This window comes from Piliocolobus tephrosceles, chromosome 3, assembly GCF_002776525.5.
Source record: "Piliocolobus tephrosceles isolate RC106 chromosome 3, ASM277652v3, whole genome shotgun sequence".
NCBI classification, from domain to species: Eukaryota; Metazoa; Chordata; class Mammalia; order Primates; family Cercopithecidae; genus Piliocolobus; species Piliocolobus tephrosceles.
In genome coordinates, this window is record NC_045436.1 from 164,051,705 (window position 1) to 164,071,609 (window position 19,905).

At 39.0% G+C, this 19,905-nt stretch overlaps 1 protein-coding gene across 3 annotated transcripts in view; it reads left to right on the forward strand.

The window, feature by feature from the left end:
* The window catches only part of KCNIP4 (potassium voltage-gated channel interacting protein 4), a 1,209,980-nt gene that overhangs the window by 164,156 nt on the left and 1,025,919 nt on the right, over positions 1-19,905 (forward strand). The window lies entirely within an intron of this gene.

Here is a 19,905-nt window from a genome sequence, read left to right on the forward strand (position 1 = left end):
ATTTCACTGAGCAGTGGTTTGTAGTTCTCCTTGAAGAGGTCCTTTACATCCCTTGTAAGTTGGATTCCTAGGTATTTTATTCTCTTTGAAGCAATTGTGAATGGAAGTTCATTCCTGATTTGGCTCTCTGCTTGTCTGTTACTGGTGTATAAGAATGCTTGTGATTTTTGCACATTAATTTTGTATCCTGAGACTTTGCTGAAGTTGCTTATCAGCTTAAGGAGATTTTGGGCTGAGATGATGGGGTTTTCTAAATATACAATCATGTCATCTGCAAACAGGGACAATTTGACTTCTTCTTTTCCTAACTGAATACCCTTGATTTCTTTCTCTTGCCTGATTGCCCTAGCCAGAAGTTCCAACACTATGTTGAATAGGAGTGGTGAGAGAGGGCATCCCTGTCTTGTGCCAGTTTTCAAAGGGAATTTTTCCAGTTTTTGCCCATTCAGTATGATATTAGCTGTGGGTTTGTCATAAATAGCTCTTATTATTTTGAGGTATGTTCCATCAATACCGAATTTGTTGAGCGTTTTTAGCATGAAGGGCTGTTGAATTTTGTCAAAAGCCTTTTTCTATCTTTTTACTTTCAACATATATATATATATATATATACATATACATACATACATATATATGTATGTATATACACACACACGTGTGTGTGTGTGTATATATATATATATATACACACACACACACAGTTATATTTGAAGTGAGTTCCTTGTAGACAGCTTGTAGTTAGGTCATGTTTTTTCAGTCCACTACATCAGTCTCTTTTACTTGGTGTATTTAGAATATTTGTATTTAATGTAATTGTTGTTATGTTTGTGAATGCTTAAGTCTTTGATTGTATTTTTTTATTTTTATTTTTTGATCTCTGCTTTTCATTTCTTTATTTTTTTCTCTGACTTTCTTTGGGTTACTTGAACATTTTTTGAATTTCATTTTGATTTTTCAATAGTACCTTTTGTATCTCTTTTCCTATTGGTTTTCTAGTGGTTGCTCTAGCTATTAAGCGATATATGCATTAGTTGAAAAAGTTTACTGGTGTCAACAGTTTACCAGTTGGAGTGAAATATAGAAACGTTCCCTCCCTTTAAACCCACTTACTCTCCACCATTTATTTACCCCATATAACTGTTTTTAATATCTCCTGTATATATGCTAAGAATAATATCAGACATTGTTATAATGTTTGCTTAGACACAAAACAAATTAAAAATTCAAGAGGAGGAAAAAGTCTATTTTATTTATAATTTTTTCCTCCTGATGTCCAAAGAGTCCTTTGTTTAGTATTTCCTTTCTGTTCAATAAATAATAGATAAATAATTTCCTTTGGCATTCTTTGGTCTAGGTCTGCTGGTGACACATTTTCTTAGTTTTCCTTCATCTGAGAATGTCTTCGTTATGGGTGAATAGTGACTCTCAAATATATGTGTTGAAAACCTAACCCCCCAGTACCTCAAAATGGAAATATGGTCATTGTGGATGTTATATTAGTCTGATTTCAGACTGCTCTAAAGATACTACCTGAGAATGAATAATTTATAAAGGAAAGAAGTTAATTGACTCACAGTTCCAGATGGCTAGGGAGGCCTCAGGAAACTTAAATTATGGCAGAAGGTGAGAGGGAAGCAAGGACCTTCTTCACAGGGCAGTAGGAGAGAGAAGTACAAGCAGGGGAAAGGCCAAATGCTTATAAAACCATCAGATTTTGTGAAAACTTGCTCACTATCATGAGAACAGCATGGGGGGAACCACCCCCACAATCCAGTCACTTCCCTCTCTCAATATGTGGGGATTATGATTCTAGGTGAGATTCAAGTGGGGACACAGAGACCAACCATATCAGATGAATTTAGGTCAATTAAGATGGGGTCAGACCAGAGTGGTGTGGGCCCTTAATCTCAAGTAACTGGCGTTCTGATGAGAAGAGACACACACTCAAACACAGGAAGAGAACCTTGTGAAGTCAGCAGCAAAAATTGGAGTGATGCTGCCACAAGCCAAAGGATGGACTGGGGTTACCTGAAGGTAGAAGAGGCAAGGAAGGATTCTCCCCTAGCAGCTTCAGAGGGATCATGGTCCAGGTAGCACCTTAATGTTAGACTTTATGTCTTCAGAAATGTGAGAGAATAATTCTACATAGTTTTAATCCACAGGTGTGTGGATAATTTGTTTCAGCAGCCCTAGAAAACTAACACAGGGTGATTGGTACATGTCTGAGCAAAGTATCTTTCAGTCTTAAGCCTGTAAGTTACCTTTCGGGCTTCCACTGCTGTAAACTGAGATTCATGTGAAGGGGAGGTTGGAGCAGCCTGAGGAGTCTCAGTGTTCAGGACATAACTTCCTCGGAGTCCCCCTTCTGTTTAGTATTGTACCCTTCCCTCCAATGCATGTGGTTTCCTCTAATCCTGAAACCATCAGTTTCACCCTCTCCAAAAAAATAATTCACGAGTCTTTGGCAGATGAGAGTGGTGGAGGCGGTGGATTACCCAGCTGTCATGAGTAGGAGCATATGGAATGGGTCTTGCTGATTATTCATGGGACTTTCAAGCAATCTGTTTATTTTTTGGCCCCTTCCCTACCACTTCCAGGTGGCATGGGGAATTTTTGACCCTTTTGGAGTTGCGCAAGCAAATCATATTGCTTCCTAGTGTTGTACTGCCTACAAAGGTCAGGTGGCAACGTCAGATTCCATACGTCCTCACAATTTCCTGCTTCCAGAATCTTATTCCCCTCTCATGTTCTGGGTTATTCTCTGTTCATACCATTATAAAACTTGTAGGCTCTCATTTTAGTGGGTGTTTTGGAGGAACTGTGTAGATTTCATCCATTATCTTCATCTGGAGGCTCAGAATTGTTTTCATAATATTTACTGAGCATCCGAGTTCCTTCTTAAATCACTGTGTCTTCCAGCCATTGTGACATGCCATTTCTTGCAGACCTCATTTTTCAATAATCTTCTTCTTCTTCTTCTTTTAAGAGACAGGATCTTACTCTGTTGCTTAGGCTAGAGTGCAACAGCACAATTATAGCTCACTGCAGCCTTGAACTCTTGGGCTCAAATGATCCTCCTGCTTCAGCCTCCTGACAGGCTGAGACTACAGGAGGAAGTGTGCCACCATGCCTGGCTAATTTTTTAATGTGTAGTAGAGATGGGATCTCGCCATGTTGCTCAGGCTGGTCTGGAACTCCTGGGCTAAATGATTCTTCTGCCTCAGCCTCACAAAGCACTGGGATTACAGACGTGAGCTATCATGCCGGTTCCACTTTTGTATATTCTTGTTTTTCCTCTCCTTGTCCTCAAGCTTTATTAGAGTATAATTGACAAATAAAAATTGTGTGTACTTACGGTGTACAATGTGACATTTTGATATGCATATACATTGTGAAATAAAGCTAATTAACATATCCATTACGTTATATGCTTACCATTTTTTTGAGAAAAGCATTTGAGTTTTAATCTGTCATCAATTTTCAAATATATATCATTATTAATTACAATCACCATACTATTATTCTTAACTTCAGGCTACAGTTACTATAGTAGAAAAATTTGTGCTTATCAGTATTTTTATGCTTTTTAAATGCTAATAGAGTATCATCTTTGCTGCTGTGTTTTGTGACCCTAAATATATATTATACTTCAGAATTACCACTGCAAGTTTATAATATCCTTAGAATTACCATAAATATAAAGATGAAAGCCGAATGTTTACATATTTCTAAATGTCTTTCTGAGGAAACAAGATACTTTTTTTTCATCACAGTGGAATCCCTTATGGTAGAGAAATGAATGGAATAGAAAACAGGAAGAGGCAAGATTTATTTATATAACAATATATTCTTCTCTCTCTCTCTCTCATGCCCAAACACATGCACATTCACGCACACCACACCCGTACTTTAAAACCTCACAGTAATTCTAGGAAGTGGGTACTAATGCAATTAGTACCTTCCTCATTTTACAGAGAGCTACAGATTGCCCAAGGTTACACAGTCAATAAGTGACTGAGTTGGAATTTGCACACAGGTAGCCTGGAGACAGAGTAGCTGGCACAGAGTGACAGCTCAGTAAATGTAGTTGATGTTATTATTATTATTTCATTGGAGTATATTTGTATCATATTACCTAACTCCTCCAAGAATCCTATTTTTACATTATGCCTTAATTTGTATCAAAGGATACTTCTAGGGTTATATAAAATGTGCTTCTATCTTTGCTCTGAAAATGCTATTTGTAATATTTTATGTTACCATATGCAGTGTCTCTTCTGCAGAGAAATACAAGAGACATTTTCTTTTTGACTTTAGGTTCAAACAAAAACAAACAAAAAATATATAGACCTGGCGCAGTGGCTCATACCTGTAATCTCAGCACTTTGGGAGGCCAAGGTGAGAGTTCAACCCAAGAGTTCAAGACCAGCCTGCATAACATGATGAGATCCCATCCCTCCCCCAAGTTTTTCTTTTTTTAATTGCCCAATGTGGTGGCGTGCACCTATGGTCCTAGCTACTCAGGAGGCTGAAGTGGGAGGATCACTTGAGCCCAGGAGGTTGAAGCTGCAGTGACCATGTGTGTGCCACTTCACTGCAGCCGGGGCAAAAGAGTGAAACCCTGTGAAAACAAAACAAAGAAAGAAAGAGAAAGCAAGGAAGGAGGGAGGGAGGGAGGGAAGAAAGGAAGGAAAATATAAACACATTTGCTATTTGGCTTCCTTTTGATCATAAGAGTTATGAAAATTATGCACCAATTTGTTTATTTTTTCCTGCTCTGAAACTCAGTCACAGAGGGAGAACTGACAGTTTCACCTGGTAAAGACAGATAAGTTGTCCTATATTGGTTTTTGGAGAATTATGACCTTATTTTGTTGTTTATAATGATCAAACTATATTTATTTTCCCTAAATGAGTTTATAGTCAAAAATTGATTATATGTTTATGGTCAAAACTTACAAAATTTTATAAGCAAATGTTACCTTGGTTTAGGTGTTTAAAGTAAAATTTCAACTCGTATTAATGGCTATATAAAAGAGGAAAATCACAGAAAGTGTGTAAAATTTGTATAACATTATTCAAGAGATAAAGAACTGAAGTGCTTAAAAATATAAACAAGTAAAGCTCTTATGTTTTTAATGAGCTGATTAAGATAGTTGAGTTGCTGAGTATCTCTTTCTTTGCCTATAATTCTATCAGTCATGTGCTAGTGGTAGAGTTCATTATAGGAGTTTTGATGAGTGTAAGATTGTGAGTGTCCCTCTGTCTGTATATGTAATTCTGACCAGAAGTGCCAGCTATTCCATCCATTTAATGATGTGTTTGGTAACATAAGTTATTCACCATTGTGTCCTACTGTAAAAATTGTACAGTTTCTTTGCTAAGTCATATTACATTTGGTATAAAAATGTCCCATTTTTATTTCTGTTTCCTCAAAATGGTATGCTTTGTGGCACCACATGATGGTGCCTTAATGATTATTGTATATTATAGTGATCACTATTGATTACTGTATTGGCTCAATTGAGATATTATCCAAGTGTGTCTGAGAAATATAAATTTGTGGTAAGTTGGAGAGTGAAGACATCTATATTAGTTTATTTTCTCACTGCTACAAAGAACTGCCTGAGACTGGGTAATTTATAAAGGAGAGAGGTTTAATTGACTCACAGTTCTGCATGGCTGGAGAAGCCTCAGGAAACTTACAATCATGGAAGATGGGGAAGTAAATACGTCCTTCTTCACAAGGCAGCAGGAGAGAGAAGAGTGGCAGAGTGAAGGCAGGAGAGCCCATTATAAAACCGTTAGATCTTGGCCGGGAACGGTAGCTCACACCTGTAATACCAGCACTTTGGGAGGTTGAGTTGGGCAGATCACTTGAGGTCAGGAGTTCAAGACCAGCCTGGCCAATGTGGTGTAACCCTGTCTAACCCTGTCTCTACTAGAAATATAAAAATAAGCTGGGTGTAGTGGTGGATGCCTGTAATCCCAGCTACTTGGGAGGCTGAGGCAGGAGAATTGCTTGAACCTGAGAGGCAGAGGTTGCAAGGAGCCGAGATTGTGCACTCCAGCTTGGGTGACAAAGGGAGACTATGTCTCAAAAAATAAAATAAAATAAAACCATTAGATCTCATGAAAACTCATTCACTATCATAAAAACAGCATGAAGGAAGCTCTCCCCATGATTCAGTCACCTCTACCTGGTTTCTTCCTCAACACCTGGGGATTATGGGATTACAGTTCACAATGAGATCTGGGTAGGGACACAAAGCCTAACCATATCAACATCTTTGAGGTCATTAACTCAAGTTCCCTCATTTTACATCAGAAGTAAAGGAAACTTAGGAAAGGATAAATTAGATGACTTTCTGTGGGTTGCAGTGTTGCCAGGCCTGTTCACCACACTTTCTACTTCACCGTATTACAAATGTAGGAAAACTCCATAATACGTGACCCATGTTCAAGAAACTTCTGGGGTGGGGCCAAAATGGCTGACTAGAAGCAGCAGTGTTCGGAGGCTCCCATCAAAGAAAAAAAAAAAGAAACATAATAAGTATGTGAATTCTTCACCTGCAACCGAGGTATCCAGGTTCTCTCATCAAAATTGACTAAAAGGCTGGTGTGACTCATGGAGAGAAGGAAGAACAGTGGGGTGCGGCAGCTTACCTCAGAGCCACACGGGGAAGGGGAACCTCCTCTCCCCAGCCAAGGGAGGTGGTGAGTGAGCATGCTACCCAGCTGGGGAAACTGCTTTTTCCACGGAACTTTGCAACCCACGGACTAGAAGATCCCACTTGCAAACTCATGCCACCGGGGCCCAGTGTCCCAGCCCCGGAATGGTTAGATTCTTACAGCCTCTCAGCTGGAATCAGCTTAAGCCTACTGAACTGGAGCGAGGGGCGAGGGGCGAGGGGCGACCTGCATCAGGTGTGACTGCCTGCTGTCTAAGCCATTTGAGCGCCTTATGGGAGGGGCAGCAGCCAGCACTGGGACTCGCAACTACCTAATACGCTAAGCTCCCTGGGCAGGGGAAGGACGAAATGCATTTCTATAGCTCCAGGTTGTGCTTTTCCCCTGCTGGAACCAGGGAGGCTGGGCAGCTTGGTCCCAAGACATGTCCCTACAACCCAACGTACAAGTTGTGGCCAGAGTGCCTCTTTAGGCATGAACCTTACCCATCCTTCCTCATTGGGTGGGGCTTCTCTGCAAGATCTCCAATAACTCCAGCCAGAGGCTTGGGGACAGAATTCGGATCTCCCTGGGCCTGAGCCCTTAGGGGGAAGGGTGACTACATTCTCTGTGGACCAGCAGACTTAGCCTCTCCTCATGGTAGTTCTAAGGAATCTGGGCAGCCTAGACAAATGGGTTTCCCCCGAAGAAAAGCACACCCTCTCCACCAAGGGACAAAGTGCTTTGATAAATGGGTGCTGCTCCCTGTGCCACCCAGCTGGGTGAGACCCTCCAAGAGGGGTTGTCAGACACCCTATACGGGAACAATCCTACTGGCATCAGGTTGGTGCCCTTCGAGGTCAGAGGTCCCAGAAGGAGCAGGAGCCCATCTTTGCTCTTTTCCAGCCTCCTTGAGTGACATCTCCAAGCACAGGAGGGAATCAGATGAATAGGGCCTGAAGTGAATCCCCAGCAAACTGCAGCAGCCCTACAGAAGAGGGACCTGACTATTGAAAGAAAAACAAGAAAGCAGAAAGTGACAACAACAGCATCAACAACAGCAACAACAAAGGCCTCCACAAAAACCCTGTCCAAGGGTCAGCAGCCAGAAAGACCAAAATGAGACAAATTCACGAAGATGAGAAAGAATCAATGAAAAAAATGCTGAAAACCCAGCAGGTCAAAACGCCTCCTCTCCTCCAGATGATCACAACATCTCTCCATCAAGGGCGCAGAACTAGACAGAGGATCAGATGGATGAATTGACAGAAGTAGGCTTCAGAAGATGGGTAATAAAAAAGTACACTGAACTAAAGGAGCATGTTCTAACCCAATTCAAAGAAGCAAAGAACCTTGATAAAAGGGTTAGAGGAATTGCTAACTAGAATAACAGGTTTGGAGAGGAACATACATGACCTGATGGAGCTGAAAAACACAGCACGAAAACTTCATGAATCATACACAAGTGTCAACAGCCGGATTGATCTAGCAGAAGAAAGGATACCAGAGATTGAAGACCACCTTACTGAAATAAGATATGCATTTTTGTCTAAGAATAGAGAAAAAAGAATGAAAAGGAAGGAACAAAGCCTCTAAGAATTTTGGGACTTCGTAAAAAGACAAAATCTACGATTGATTGGAGTACAAGAGGGAGACAGGGAGAATGGAAACAAGCTGGAAAAGGCACTTCAGGATATTACCCAGGAGAGCTTCCCCAACTTAGCAAGACAGGCCAACTTGCAAATTCAGGAAATACAGAGAATGCCATTAAGATACAACATGAGAAGATCAACCCGAAGACACACAATCATAAAATTCTCCTAGGTTGAAATGAAGGAAAAACTTTAGAGAGAAAGGCCAAGTCACCTACAAGGGGAAGCCCATCAGACTAACAGAGGACCTCTCAGCAGAAAATCTGCAAGCCAGAAGAGATTGGGGGCCAATACTTAACATTCTTAAAGAAAAGAATTTTCAACCCAGAATTTCATATCCAGCCAAACTAAGTTTCATAAGCAAAGGAGAAATAAAATCCTTTCCAGACAAGCAAATGCTGAGGGATTTCATTATCACCAGGTCTGCCCTGCTTGAGCTTTTGAAAGAAGCACTAAATATGGAAAGGAAAAACCAGTAGCAGCCACCACAAAAATACCAATATATAAAGACCAATGACACTATGAAGAAACATCAACTAGTGTACAAAATAACCAAATAGCATCATAATGACAGGATCCAATTGACACATAGCAATATTAACCATAAATGTAAATGGGCTAAATGCCCCTATTAAAAGACACAGACTGGCAAATTGGATAAAGAGTCAAGACCCATTGGTGTGCTGTATACAGGAGACCCATCTTACATGCAGACACACACAGGTTCAAAATAAAGGGATGGAGGAAAATTGATGAAGCAAATGGAAAGCAAAGCAAAAAAAAAAAAAAAGAAGAAGAAAAAAACAAAAAAAAAAACAGGGGTTGCAATCCTAGTCTCCAACAAAACGGACTTTAAACCAACAAAGATAAAAAAGACAAGGGCGTTAGATAAAGATAAAGGAAATAATTTAACAAGAAGACCTAACTATTCTAAATATATATACACCCAACACAGGAGCACCCAGATTCATAAAATAAGTTCTTAAAGACATACAAAGAGACTTAGACTCCCACACAATAATAGTGGGAGTCTTTAACACCCCACTGTCAACATTAGACAGATCAAAGAGAAAGAAAATTAACAAAGATATTCAGGACTTGAACTCGGCTCTGTATCAAATGGACCTAGTAGATGGCTACAGAATTATCTACCCAAAATCAACAGAATATACATTCTTCTCAGTGCCACACGGCACTTATTCTAAAATTGACCACATACTTGGGAGTAAAACACTCCTCAGCAAATGCAAAAGAACTGAAATCATAACAGTCTCTCAGACCACAGTGCAATTAAATTAGAACCCGGGATTAAGGAAGTCACTCAAAACCACAAAATTTCATGGAAATTGAACAGCCTGCTCCTGAATGACTTCTGAGTAAATAATGAAATTAAGGCAGAAATCAAGAAGTTCTTTGAAACCAATGAGAACAGAGACAACATACCAAAATCTCTGGGACACAGCAAAAGCAGTGTTAAGAGGGAACTTTACAGCACTAAACACCCACATCAGAAAACTGGAAAGATCTCAAACTGACACCCTAACATCACAATTAAAAGAGCTAGAGAGGCAAGAGCAATCTAATCTGAAAACTACAGAAGACAAGAAATAACTAAGATCAGAGCAGAACTGAATGAGATAGAGACATGAAAAACCCTCCAAAAAATAAACAAATCCAGAAGCTGATTTTTTGAACAAAATAGATAGACCACTAGCTAAACTAATAAAGAAAAGAGAGAAGAATTAAATAGATGCAATAAAAAATGACAAAGGAGGTATCATCACTGACCCCACAGAAATACAAAGCACCATCAGATAGTACTGTAAATACCTCTATGCAAACGAACTAGAAAATCTAGAAGAAATGAGTAAATTTCTGGACACATACACCCTACCAAGACTAAACCAGGAAGAAGTCGAATCCCTGAATAAACAAATAAAAAGGTCTGAAATTGAGGCAGTAATTAATAGCCTACCAACCAAAAAAAAAAAAAAAAAAAAAAGCCTAGGACCAGATGGATTCACAGCTGAATTCTACCAGAAACACAAAGAGGAACTGGTACTATTCCTTCGGAAACTATTCCAAACAATTGAACAGGAGAGACTCCCTGATTCACTTTATGAAGCCAGCATCATCCTGATACCAAAACTGGAAAGAGACAAAACAAAAAAAGAAAATGTCAGGCAAATATCCCTGATGAACATTGATGTGAAAATTCTCAATTAAAATACTGGCAAACTGAATCCAGCAGCACATGAAAAACCTTATCTGCCATAATCAAGTCAGCTTCATCCCTGCGATGCAAGGCTGGTTCAACATACACAAATCAATAAACGTCATCCATCACATAAACAGAATCAAAGACAAAAACCACATGATTTTCTCAATAGATGCAGAAAAGGCCTTTGATGAAATTCAACATCTCTTCATGTGAAAAACTCTCAATAAATTAGGTATTGATGGAACATATCTCAAAATAATAAGAGCTATTTATGACAAACCCACGGCCAATTATTATATTGAATGGGCAAAAACTGGAAGCATTCCCTTTGAAAATTGGCACAAGACAAGGATGCCCTCTCACCACCCCAATTCAACATAGTGTTGGAAGTTCTGGCCATGGCAATTAGGCAAGAGAAAGAGTTAAATGGTATTCAAATAGGAAGAGGAGAGGTCAAGTTATCTCTGTTTACAGACATGATTTTATATTTAGAAAACCCCATCATCTCAGTCCAAAAACTTCTTGAACTGATAAGCAACTTCAGCAAAGTTTCAGGATACAAAATCATTGTGCAAAAATCACAAGCATTCCTTTACACCAACAATAGGCAAGCAGAGAGCCAAATCATGAATGAACTCCCATTCATAATCACTACAAAGAGAATAAAATACCTAGGAGTACAGCTAGCAAGGGATGTGAGAACTACAGACCACTGTTCAAGGAACTAAGAGACGACTCCCATTCACAATCACTACCAAGAGAATAAAATACCTAGGAGTACAGCTAACAAGGGATGTGAGAACTACAGACCACTGCTCAAGGAACTAAGAGAGGACACAAACAAATGGGAAAACATTCCATCCTCATGGATAGGAAGAATCAATGTAATGAAAATGGCCATAATGCCCAAAGTAATTTATAGATTGAATGCTATTCCCATTAAACTACCATTGACATTCTTCACAGAATTAGGGAAAGAAATATTTTCAATTTCATGTGGAATCAAAGAATACCCCATATAGCCAAGAAAATCCTAGGCAAAAAGAACAAAGCTGGAGGTAACACACTACTTGACTTAAAACTATACTACAAGGCTACAGTAACCAAAACAACAAGGTACTCATACCAAAACAGACATACAGAATAATGAAGCAGAACAGAGACCTCAGAAATAACACCACACATCTACAACCATTTGATCTTCAACAAACGTGACAAAAACAAACAATGGGAAAATGACCTCCTATTCAGTAAATGGTGCTGGGAAAGCTGGCTAGCCATATGCAGAAAACTGAAACTGGACCCCTTCCTTACACTTGTACAAAAGTCAACTCAAGATGGATTAAAGACTTAAATCTAAAACCAAAAACTATAAGATCCCTAGAAGAAAACCTAGACAATATCATTTGGGACATAGGCATGGGCAAAGACTTCATGCAAAAATGCCAAAAGCAATTGCAACAAAAGCCAAAATTGACAACTGGGATCTAATTAAACTAAAGAGCTTCTGCACAACAGAAAAACTATCGCCAGAGGCAACTGGCAACCTGCAGAGTGGGAGAAAATTTTTGCAATGTACCCATCTGACAAAGGGCTAATATCCAGAATTTATAAGGAACTTATACATATTTACAAGAAAAAAAGCCATCAAAAAGTGGGCAAAGAATATGAACAGAAACTTCCCAAAAGGAGACATTTACGTGGTCAAATAACATGAAAGCTCAACATCACTGATCATCAGAGAAATACAAATCAAAATCACAATGCAATACCATCTCACGCCAGTGAGAATGGTGGTAATTAAAAAGTCAGGAAACAATAGATGCTGCTGAGTCTACAGTGAAACAGGAACACTTTTACACTGTTGGTGGGAATGTTAATTAGTTCAACCATTGTGGAAGACAGTATGGTGATTCCTCAAGGATCCAGAGCCAGAAATACCATGTGACCCAGCATTCCCATTACTCGGTATATATTCAAAGGAATATAAATCATTCTACTATAAAGACACATCCTCACAGTATGTATTTACAATAGCAAAGACATGGAACCAACCCAAATACCCATCAATGATAGACTGGATAAAGAAAACGTGGTACATATACACCATGGAATACTATGCAACTGTAAAAAGGAATGAGACCATGTCTTTTGCAGGAGCATAGATGAAGCTGGACGCCATCATCCTCAGCAGACTAACACAGGAACAGAAAACCAAACACCACATGTTCTCACTCATAAGTGGATGTTGAACATTGAGAACATATGGACACGGAGGAGGGGACCAACACACACCAGGGCCTGTTGTGGGGTAGGGGGTGAGGAGAGGGAGCTTAGAGGATAAGTCAATAGGTGCAGCAAACCACCATGGCACACGTATACCTGTGTGACAAACCTGCACGTTCTGCACATGTATCTTTTTTTTTGGAAGAAATAAAAAAAGAGAACCTTCTGATATGAATTGATTGGCAGCCAGCCAAGCTGTCCTCCTCCTAGGTCCCATTCTGATTTTAGTAACCTCACAATAATAGAAGTCTGCTTCTGTTTGTGGTTGAATTTTATGGTGAGTTTTATTTGATGTAAAATATGATTTTTACTTTTCATTGACAATTGAACAGAATTTATAAGTGTGGAATGCTGTGGAGGAGAGATGGCTAGCCCATTAATAGACATACTAAGGGATTCCCTATAATGTCCTCAAAATATTTTGCAATCAGTATCATAAATTCCTATAAGTAGAGAAAAAACAAATGGTGTAATGTGATAATGACTCATAGATCAACCTTCCGTCTCATGCCAGGCAACTTGGTGAAATGCCACAGGAAAAATATCTAGATAAAAATCTTCTTGCATGAAAGAGGGAATTGGAACAGTTTCCTTCAAGATAAAATAATGAATAATTCTAAGAACAAGGAAGTTATTTCTAAGATATAAAACCACAGGCAAACAACATGAAGGAAATAACTGATGTATTTGACTAAATCAATATTGAAAAGGTCTGTTGTTAAAAATACCGCAAATGAAATCAAATAATATATGACCAACAAAAGTATTTGGAACATACATGAAAAGTGATTACTCCCTCTTTTATACAAACACTAAAATAGAAAACCTGGCAGAGGAACATAAGGCATTTTAGAAATCCAAAAATAGAAATGGTTAATAGATATGAATATAACTGTTCACTCCCAGTAAAATAAGTAAAAATCATAAAAGTATCCAATTTTCCTTCAGGATATGATTGGAGTAGTTTTTTAAAATACTTAAAAGGAGGTGTTGATGATAGTGTGGAGAGAGTAGCACTTTTATAGGAGTGTGAATTCGCATAGACGAGGTGAACTTGTTTGTACATGTCAAAAGCCTTCCCGTATTGAAGTCCTTTAATGTACTAGCTATATTTCTAGACTCTAGCTGAGTCTAAGGTTTTAAAACCAGGATATTGCTACGTCAAACAAATAACCAAAAAAAAAGAAAAGAAAACAATTCCAAATGTTTGAAAATAAATTGGCATATGATTATATGTAATGTATCCAACAAAGAATTATTAAATGACATCACATTTGATTTTAGATGATAAACATCACATAACCCAATTGTGTGTTCTTGAAGGCTGTATACCAGAGATTATCTCTGGGAGATGGAAATGCGGCAACTATTAATTCCTTATTTATGTTTTCTATATTTTAATGGTTATATAAAATTTTGTATCATGAGAAACAATTAATAATTGCAAATGTGAAAAAACTTTCTTAAAACTGATAGAAGTCTGAGTGTAATACCACCTAAGAGTGGATGTGTGTAGATTTCTCATTTATAAAAATAAATGTTGATGCTTACCAGCAGGTGGCAGTACAAAACAAGCAGTGATAAATCCCTTGTAAACAAAGGTACCTCAAGACTGGAAAGTGAGAGCAAGACTTGGGAGTGAAGCATGTCTCTTTCTCCTTGACATGCAGACTTGTATCCACAACACCAAGGCGAAGGTCTGCTTTATCATCATTTGCGTACTTAAATCGGAATTTCCCTTAAAATATTAACGTACTGAGAGATCACAAGAGTCAAACAGAGCACTCCTGGAGTTTCTGGTACTGTTTAGAGAGAAAGCAGAATCTATACTTCACATGCTTGCATAGTTATTTTATTATTATTAGTCATCAATATAGAATTGATGATTTTTGTGTTAAGATGCATACTATATCTAAAATCCTGCATCTTGAAAAGCTCTCTAAAGTGCTGTTTAGTCCATCTAATTATTTTACTAAATATTTGTTTTAATCACAAATCATAAATTTAGAAGCTCTTGCTTGGCGGTTCATAGGCACTGGTTGGTGGTGTAACTAAGATTGATATGTCTGTCAATTTTCCTTTAAGGAATGATGTGTATAATAAGAGCAAATTCTTAGAAGTTTTGTCTTCAGCAGGATCAGTTTTGAAATAAGAAGTATGGCTTCTCTTCTTCCTTTAGGGGATTTTGTTGGCTTTCTTAATTGACATTTTATCATTTTTCCCATCTTTATTTAGCCAGAACCAAGAGCTCTGTCAATACTGAAATAGATAAGCCTGTGATAAATTTGGTTGATTTGGCACTTACAACTATTTGATGCTTGCTTTCAGGAAATCGTGTGTATATTTTAAATCCATTTCTGAATCAGCTTCTGTGCTTATTAGGTTCCCATTGTGTATATTTTCTCTATGACAAGAGAAAAACAATTTAACATTTTATATATTTCAGGATATGTCATTTTTTTTTGTAATTTTGCTTTAATTGCAGACTTGTAAGGATTTTAATAACTGTATTTTGAAATACAAATAAGCTAATTAACCCCAAAGAGGTTAATTAAACTCAAGGTCATAGAACCTAAAAGTATTGCATAGTTGGCAATAAAACCAGCTGCAGTTACCATTCTATTCTTAGCCATCGACCTCTCTCACCCGTCACTGCATCTGCTTGCTAACCCCATCTCCTTGATTTCTCTCTGCACTGCCTCCCCACCCCACATCCCTGAGTCAAATTTCCACAGAACCATGGAAGTATCCTTTAAACATGTATCAGCCCTTCTCCACCCTGCTCTGAACCCTCCCATGGATTCCCATCATTCTTGGAATAAGTCTCCCGCACTCTCTACAAGGCGTTTCAAGCTCTGTGTAATCTGGCTGTCTCCTCCTCCAGTGTCTTCTGGTAGCACTCGTCCTTGCTCACTGGGCTCCAATCACACTGGCCTCCTCATTCTTTCATAAAGCAAATTCCCTTCTAAAGCTTTCATGCATTAAGTCTTCTCCCCAGTCCTCTTCCTCACCTCTTCTCAGATGTTACTCTGCAAAGAGATTCCCCGACTCCCTTCCTTGTGGTCTCTTTATTTTTCTTCATTGCCATGATCACTTCCTGACACTTGATCTCGAATCATTGTTTCCTTGTGCATTTTCTGTTTCTTTCACTAGACTGCATTCCCTAAGAGGACAGGGTCTTTGTTTGGATCACTGCTGTATTTCAGTACCTAAAATAATGCCTGGTAGGTGATAGGCACTCAATGGATTTGTAATTACACGAGTGAATGAATGAATAAATAAAACCCACGTTTTCTGACTCTCAGTCCATGACTATACCGGTCAGTTTAACAAGGAGTGAAATAAATGTATTGTTGACAGATGCCAGACTTGGAAATAAGTACATTAATTAGTGCCCTACCTGCCTCTGATATAAAATAAGATAATAATAACCTTTATTTTACCCATCTTATGAAATTGTGGGAAGACTGAAAAGGAAATTATTTTCATAAGAACTTTATAAACTATGAGAAATTATGCAGATCATTGTTGTTAGAAAATTTTAGTTTCACCAGTCAAGCAAATTTGCTTTATGCCAACAGTGATAGCAGCAGAGGGAAGTCCGGGAAACATTTATTTTAAGACTGTAGTGGGGGGGGGGGGACAAGGGGAACAGAGATTGGAAGTCCAGGATTTTGAAGACAAATGAACTTGCATGTGAGTCCCAGCTCACACTCTTACAATTGAGTAATCATTGTGCAAATTACTTGAACTCTCTGACCCTTAGTTATTCTTGCATAAAGTGGAGTAAGAGAAACTGTCTCGAGGGTTATTATTGAGATATTAAATGAGATTGGTGCATGCCAAATGCAGTGCTACCTTCTTATGAAAAATAAGATGGACTAGAATAAACCTTGTAGAACCCCAATAATTACTTTCTCACATTTGTTAAAAAATGTATTGTTCAAACCGCCACCTGCTCCGTTAGCAGGAAGACATCTGAGTTTTCGTTTTCCTATTCTTCCACCTTCTTCTGTTATTCCTGTGTAATTCAACAGCCCTCACCCAGAGAGTGTTAATTAGGGGTTAAAAGTCTAGGGAAGAGATAGCTACAATCCTAGTCCACTGCTGCTATGACACATTATTACCACATGGTGCCGCTATTGCAGATGGCTTCTTTCTAATCTAACGGCCACTTAGTTTATTGTATGCCTTTTACTAAGTATCTTTGCTCCTGGGCTCTGGGACTCCTTGATCTGTCTCTCTCTTTCTGCCCTCACATTCACATCTTCAGTTTTTTTTTTTTTTTTTTTTTTTTTTTTTTCCTCACGACCTAGTGTTAAGGTCTCTGGGTCCCGAGGGATTCTGTGGAAGGAGCCCTCAGCCAGGCGGGTGGCTTGCACCTATAATCCCAGCTACTAGGGAGGCTGAGGTGGGAGGATCGCATGAGATCAGGAGGTCAAGAACAGCCTGGGCAATAAAACAAGACCCATTTATATATAATAATGCAAGAAAAGAAAACAAAGAAAAGAAAAAGAAGAAGGAGCCCTGTTTCTGACCCCAGAGTCCATCTTTAAGCTCGAGTCACCATGCTGATTCCATGTCCCTCCAGGGGAACAGGTCAGGTCCTCTCTTTCAAACAGCCCCTAACTCAGAAATTGCCCACTTTTCCCCCAGGGAGCAAGTCTGCATAAAAAAGGGATAAAACAGTTTTTGTTAAGCAACGTGGACATGTGCGCACACAGTTACACATACTCATAACACGCATAGTCATTTACCATTGTCTTCTCCTGGAGCAGTGGGTACCATTTACATAGTTAAGAAGACCACTCCAGTGGCCCAATAAAACAAAAATGATTAGATTCTGCCCTAGATACTTGGAATGTTGAGATAGGAGGATCACTTGAGCCTCGGAGATCAAGGTTGTAGTAAGCTGAGAGTGCATCACTCTACTCCAGCCTGGGTGACACAGAAAGACCCTGTCTCAAAAAAAAAAAAAAAAAAAAAATAGGTTCTCTTCATAATAAAACAATGACAAAAGCCATAGCACTTCCCATCTTAAATTCCTACTAATACTATTATTATTTGACTGTTGTAGCCACAGTGTATACTCACTGAGAGTAGCTCAATTTAATCTGGGGAGGAAACACTAGGCTCCATCCCAAGTTGACACAGCTGTGATGTGGATCTCATAGAGCCTTTCCTCCAATACACAGCTTTTAATGAGAAGAGCAAAGGGGTTATGAATTGAACTTACAGGGAAAATCTTCTTCTTCTCCTGACTCTTCAAATGCCTCTCTTCAATGCCTGTGCACTCCACATCTCCCCTCCAGCTAGTCTGGGGGGTTGGAGGAGGCCTGAGGACTTCCCAGTCCTAAGGAGCACAAGGGATAGCAGACAAGAAAAAAGGACAGGGCAGCAGGTCCCTTAGTCTTGCTCTCATCTGAGCCCTTGGTGGAAAGGGCAGAAAAGGTTTCTAAGCCTCCGTATGGCCCATTCCCTCCAGGGATGTGGAGCAAAAGTCCAGTATGAAAGAACAAAGCCATCACCACCCTCTCGTGTCTTCTGGGAGCCAAGGCATTAGCTGGCAGTGGTTTATATAGTCCAGTTTCTGATCCTGACCAGACATAATCAATTGTCAGCAACTATGGGCACCAACACGACACACCTTGTTTCATTTTTATATAAATATTTCACTGAAAACAAATGCCCTAGTGTCATGATATAGCCCAAGGCTCACTCTTCTTCCACCTTCTCTCCAAGTCGAACTAGCTCGTTTATGAACTTTCTCGTTGGACTTTTCTTATTTCTCTTCTGAGTTGCAAACTTTGCACATGAATTGACACTCACTCAGTATTACCACCTCTAATATCTTTGCCTTTTCTGCTCTGAACTTCAAAGTTTGTCTCCCTGGCTGGTGTTATGGCCACATTCTGAGAATTGCCAGTCCGTACCCTCTATATCCTCCACACAATTGTCTGAAATCATTTGCTTGTTATCTCCAGCCATTATGCGAAATGCCTGCTTATGATGCATATATGACTTCCCTTTCTGCAGGTCTATGAAGCTTCTGTACTAAATGGAATTTCTTCTTACTGCTTTCCTTCTATTGTTCTGGCTTTACCATACTGTTTACTACTAAAATACGTAATCACATTTAGCCCAAATGATCTAATTGCATAAATTTTCTTGTGATCTGGAGTTCCTGGCACTGAAACCCATTTCCTAGCAAACCTATTAAAACTCCCAGGCTGCTTCCAAATTCTGTGTGTTGGCTGAGGGTTCCTTTTTCAAACTATAGCGAGCAAACCTGGGAATTTTTGCAATCTGAGGTAAAACAGTGATTGTTTTTCTTCCTTTTGTCACCTTCATTTTTCAGCAAAAAGGAAGATGTATATAACAAGACTGAAATGAAAAATTTAGTGTATACAGTGGAAGAAGCATTCTACTTATGTTATTTAATCCTCAGAATTACTGTGCTGGTTTTTCTGTATTTCCTTTTGCTGAGAAAGTTGAGACTAAGAGAAGGGAAATAACTTGCTCAAGATCAACCAGCTCAGGGTACAGACCCAAGCTATTATATACCTACCATTGCCAATGAATGTCCTGGCTCTCAGAAGACACTCTAGGATGGTACATTTACCCTTTGATACTATCTAAGGCTTTTGCTCCACACGTTTGAACACACTGTTGTTTTTATTAGCCAGTAGAATCATGTTCAAAATTCTCCCCAGTTCTTTTTATTCAGTAAAAGAAAAAGAAGGGAATTATTAAACCTTCATTATGGAAAGAGATAAAGGCAAGTGTATTTGTGAGTTACAACTAGGCTGAGCTAGTTGCCCGTTTTGTCTCTATGTATATAACCATAATCACTAGCACCTTGTGTATAATAAGCACCGGATGGCATGTGCCTATTGTGTTAGAGGAATGCACAGCCCTGGGCTTTGTTTCTTGCAATACACAGACCGCAGCTATATTTAAAATGATAATCTGGGTAATGTTCTTCACATTTTGTTTGTGTGAACTCAACCATGATGAAGGAATTATTATCTGGTGAACCTGTGCTCGTTGTTAGGAATGCGTTCCTGAGTGTCCTGA